A 6000-nucleotide genomic window follows, 5' to 3' on the forward strand; every position below is an offset into this window, starting at 1 on the left:
CAACATCGTAAAATGGGTATTAAAAACCAATCTTGATGCGTATATTGCAAGGTTAACCGGTACGCACGCCCTGGTGATGATAATATTTGACATACAGAAATTCTTTCCGGCGAGGCGTGTGGTTCCCGCGATGGAATAGGACATATTCTGCCAAAGGTCATTTACGAAGGAAGGGTATACCACATTATCTACCTGGGTGATATAACCTAGGTGAGGTTGTAATGTCCTCATTTCTTTCGCGGGCATAAATCTATGTGGGGTTTGGTCGTTGGAATGCGGCAAAGTACTGAAATGAGAAGAAATAAAATTAACATACTATCTCTCATACTCGCGTATTCCTTTGCATTTTGGCTGTGATGCCACGATGCCAATATACTTCTGGCTCACTGCAAATAATTGGTACATTGAATAACTTTAGGATCCATAGTACCATAGTATATTTTATGTGAAAGTGTGTTTATCTATATTCTACTTTCACATCAAAACGGAGCATTGGATTGAACTAATTCTTAATGTGGAGATAGCTGAAGAGCTGCAGAGTGAGTTGGGCTATTAAATACAATATTATATATGTATATATAGGCTACTTAATGCCGCGAGAAATGCCGCTGGTAACACTAATGAATGAGACCAATCATAGTCAAATACTTAGATCGCTAATGAAGAAGACCAATCATAAGACGAATACTTGGATCGCGGAAACAGTGATGTGCCTAACGAACTAATGACAAAACAGTGACTCAGTCTATGAAACCTAAAGACAACAATTAGGTACCGTCACTCGACACCAACCATCCTTTGTACCCAGTGGAATATGCACCAAATGCAATCTATTTTGAGCTATAACGCAATGGTGCGAGAGATGAGAATGGAATAATTGTTGCTACGCAAGCTACCACACACATAGGTGATAAGGAAGGACAAAGAAATGTTTTAATTACTAAGAATTTTATTTCAAGTTTAGAACTGTGCTATGCGCGTGCCAGCTCCCATTGATACGTTGCGTCGACGTGCGTTATTTCAGTAAATTGCATAAATTGCAACTCATTTTCGAAGCAGATATATTAAACCAATTTAACTGGAATTTCTTTCACGTTTAGTTTGGATGACAACCAAGACTAAAATGACCAAGGATCGGCTCTTAACGAGGGAACCTCTCAACGGTTTTCTGCGCGGATATGATTTTTTCGTCACTCGTTGAACGCAACAAGACGAAATAAGAACTTGTGTCAAAAGTGTCATTTTTGTAAAAAACCATATCTCTTTTTATAACACTACCGCATCAACCAGGTAGATACTTATTATGATAGAACGTTCATTGTATTACAGTTTCAACATGTACCTATATCATGATTCAATTTAGTTAAAACAATAATAATGACATCATAGCGATCAGTAGGTTTATATTTACACCAGGGTTTTCATATATGAGTCCTATAACTGAATGGTTTTCCTGTCCGGGCGTCCGTTCGTCCGGTAATTCCTTTATACAGGGCGTAGTTTTACGGGTGCAACAAAATAACTATATATACAATAAGAACGAAGTGCCATGATATGGTCCTACCTACGGAAGATCATTATAATTATGACAACATAATTAATATTAACACTTGTAAAAGTAGTCTGTGAAGAAGGTGAATTCAAGAAGTGGGCCCTCAAACCACACGCACATAAAAAACGGATTTTTGACGAATGGCAAAATGTATGCCATTGAAATAGTCGAGATTGGTTGAAGACAAATACCTATATAAACAGATACAAATATTTGCTCCGGCTGGGAATCGAAGACCTCCTGATGGCCACATACAACAAACCACTATGATATTAAGGTCATCGCGTACTTATATCATTCACAAAACATAAAATTATTTTCCTTAGTTACTTTCAAATAATAAAAAATCAAAGTCTACGTTTGCCCCGATGATAACTATGTTTATCGAGCGAATGCAAACAATATCGGATATAATGAACGTTTGGACTAATTCAATCAAGGTCTAATGGAGACAATTGTCTGTCTGTTGCAATATTAAATGGCTGAGGAAGTACTTAATATCACACTTGCATTGTTGACCGAAGAGGAAGTTAGGTCTGGGCCAACGCGCACACTAGCGCCACCATTGTATTTTTAACAATATCTTTTAATTAATAGCGATATCTAATGCCGGCTCTTTGGCAGCTTCGGCATATATTGCTGGGTTTTCATTGAGGTAAATTAAAGGTCTCATACAAACTACACAATGTTCGTGCAATCTCGTCGGCATCTGTCTGAGCTCGGCGATAGTTTGTAACTAGCTAGCATAAAAATTATTACAGGAGTTTCTGCTACATTTAGGGTCGTCAGATGGCCGGGAAAACTGGGATTGTTGCGGAATTTTGCGTGTTATCCCGTGTCCTGTAATTTTACTTTTTGTCCCGGAATTGCCTTTAGGGCGCCAAGAAACAAGATTGTTCCCAAAGAAATGTAATGTTGAGGTAAATAGTCCGGGCTTCCGGGCGTCCACCAGTCGAAAGGACATAAGATTAATTCTCCTGTCTACGAGCCATCAGCAAAAAGAAAACAGCAGACAAAACGGATCTAAAAATAAGATACGGTTGCTTAAGAGTCCATTCCATCCCACTTCTGATTACGCCAGAATGCGCGGTATGTGTGTCAGGAGTCAAAACGGATAATATGCGATCAAAAGGGCTTGTTTACTCAATTAATTGTTTACTCAAAGGGTCTTTAAGATTGATAGAGAGTTGATTGAAGCGATTGTACCTATATTTCTAATAGGTGTATTTTATTTTTGTGATTAAAAATTATTATTAAACCCAAAATATTTATTCAGAAAACAGACTTACACATGCACATTTAAATTATACAATAAAACATTATCAATTACACACCTAAACGTTCCTCAGGAATCACACTATCTATTGGTTAAAACACGTGAAAATCCGTACAGTGGTTTTTCGAGTTTATCGCGAAACGACAGACAGACGCGGCAGAGGATGTTTTTTTGTATAATATGTAAAGATAATGATGTAAGGATATCTAAAAAAGCTACAAAGTACTTGCATTTCGGAACGGCCGCTGCCGAGTAGACATGCCAAAAGAATAAACAGTGTTTCTCCCTATCATTCAATGTTATTTTTTACGTGACTAGGCTAATCTATATGCAATTAAGATTTTGTTTTAGTTTCTGAAATTCTGCCAATGTCTAGGTCATTTTGGAGCATCAAAAATAACAGATTTATGGCCAGTTACATAGTGTTGTAAGAGGTATTAAAAGCTTGCTTTATTATTCCTGTCAAAGTGACGACCTCGGTGGCGTAATGGTAAAGTTCTAGCCACTGAACCGAGAGGTCCTGGGTTGGATCCCCGGTCGGGTCATGATGGAAAATGATCTTTTTCTGATTGATCCGGGTCTTGGATGTTTATCTATATATGTATTTGTTATAAAACATAGTATCGTTGAGTTAGTATCCCATAACACAAGTCTCGAACTTACTTAGGGGCTAGCTCAATCTGTGTGATTTGTCCTAATATATTTATTTATTAAAGTTCATCTGCACATATTTTCACTAGTTTTTAGATGTTATACCTAGTTAGTAGCTTAGGCTCCAGTCCACCCCCTCCCTTGTTAAATACAACTGATGTAATTTGAATTATGGTGGAAATAAACAATTTATTTCAGTAGCAATCAGCATGATAGCACACCTACTTTATTAAAGTGTCACCCAAAAAATCCATATTAATATGATAGTTCAATGAGACTGATACAGTTGTTCGATTTAACGACCTCGGTGGCGCAGTGGTAAAGTTCTTGCCACTGAACCGAGAGGTCCCGGGTTCGATACCCGGTCGGGTCATGATGGAAAACGATCTTTTTCTGATTGGCCCGGGTCTTGGATGTTTATCTATATATGTATTTGTTATAAAATATAGTACCGTTGAGTTAGCATCCCATAACACAAGTTTCGAACTTACTTTGGGGCTAGCTCAATCTGTGTGGTTTGTCCTAATATATTTATTTATTTATTATTTTATTTATTTATTCGATGGCCTCGATAAAAGCGAAATAGTCGCCAGAGTTGGTAATACAGTCAGGATTGTCACAAAATATGAAATTCGTGATAGTTACTGTTTGAATTATGTTTTATGATTTAGCACCCAATGTTCTTGTACTTGTGATACAGTGACTATTATAAATGCTTAGCTAAACAACTATTATAAATCAAGTAGGTCTCTTCTTCATAGTCGTATTCCTCATGGCTGAGGGTCGTAGTTATTACGTGAAATAAAACACACACAACAACTTTCTTAACATTATTAATGGAGTGGTTTGTCATTGCCTTCTCCATTTCACACACAAGTTAATAAGAATCAACCAGTGTGCAGGTTTCCTCACGAAGTTTTCCTTCACCGGAAGCAAGTGGTGATCGAATACATGAGTCAGATTGGAATACAAACTCATGTGGCACGAGTAGGATTCGAACCTGGGACCTTTCGATCCACAGGCGGGTGTCTTAACTATTACACCACCACCGTTACTACACTAATCAAGTAAGTACCTAGTGAAGAATTTAATTGTAGTTTAAACTTAAGTTTGCTGAGAGAAGTATTTTAATGGGTCCAAGAATTAAAAAACACTTGAGTTTTATCTATGTAGACTGAACTGTTACCGTAATTAGGGAAAGTAACAATATCTGTTGCAGGGAAATTAGTGGCATAGCGCCACTTCCATTCTATTTGCATTTTATCATGACTTAGTAATGTTGTACTTACTGCAAATAATTATATTATTACTGTAAAATAAAGTTACCAGTAAGCTGAATATCAAAATTATAATAAGCGAAGCCCAGTACATCCATACAAATATTATAAGCATTGAGTGAGTTTGTATGTTTGAGGTGGGTAATCTCCGAAATCAACAAACTAATTTCAAAAATTCTATCATCATTAGAAAGATACATTATCCAAGATTGCTATAGACTATATTTTATCTCAAAATTCCCACTGGAGTGAAGCCATGGGCAACATTTGCTTAGCAGTTTCAGAGGGATAATAAATATAAGGTGTTATACCTACAAACATTTTGGTTCCATGTTAAGGGAAAATTATCATTTTGCATGAGTTACTTTATAGGACATGTCCATCTAAAGATTTCAAACAATAAGAACAATTTTGAAATTTGCAGCTCCACTTCACTTAAGTATTCACTTTAGACATGAAAAATACTAAGAATATTTTTTTTACTGGAAGAGAATTCATTTGAAAAAAATAATTTTTAACATATATTTATCATACTTACATCTATAAGTTTTTTATATATTACATAAATTGATAAATAAAAACTTGAGATGATTTGGACAGCATACACAAGAACTGGAAAACTTTAATACAGGACCAGATTAAATGGAAGAAAAATTAAACATTGGATAAATAAAAATAAACATGAACTTGAAAACGTTTAAAATAAAAGTGAGCTAAGTATCTAGGCTAAGGTAAAATAATCTAATTTCAGGTGTGTAACCCTCACCCACTAACACAAATGCATTTGAGTAGTTTACTTTGAGCTTTGCCAATCCCAGTAATCTATTTTAAGATTCCCAAAATCTGCGAACAATATTACGACGAGTCATTTGGCGTAAAAACAACGCAAAAGTGCACAAGCGAATCGCAGTAACTTTCCGTTGAGTTGGATTGGAATGCAAAGCCCTGCAGATGATACTTTTAAAACTTTTTCTCTTTTTATTATGGCTAACGTAACAGGCATTTCCGGGAACACAACAGCTTAAACGACCTTAATTACCACATAAAACAGATTTCTACGTCTAGTGTCAACTTAAACTAGTGTTATTATATAAAGTTTATGTCAAAAACTCACCTTTTCCTTATAATCACTACATAAAATTATTTTTTTTTGATAATAATCTACACACGTTCACTGTCCACTCAACTTTACTGCGAAATGTCAAACTTTTTCTGATTTAGTGTTGCCACACCTAGAACAAAAA

At 35.9% G+C, this 6000-nt stretch overlaps 1 protein-coding gene across 1 annotated transcript in view; it reads right to left on the reverse strand.

Moving 5' to 3' along the window:
- LOC128680275 (uncharacterized protein) overlaps positions 1-6000 on the reverse strand; it is a 37673-nt gene extending 31673 nt beyond the window's left edge. Inside the window, exon 1 of the mRNA XM_053763328.1 lies at positions 5871-6000. The gene's annotated coding sequence lies outside the window, so the exon portion shown is untranslated. The remainder of the gene's footprint in view (positions 1-5870) is intronic.

This window comes from Plodia interpunctella, chromosome 23 (assembly GCF_027563975.2).
Source record: "Plodia interpunctella isolate USDA-ARS_2022_Savannah chromosome 23, ilPloInte3.2, whole genome shotgun sequence".
Lineage (NCBI taxonomy): Eukaryota > Metazoa > Arthropoda > Insecta > Lepidoptera > Pyralidae > Plodia > Plodia interpunctella.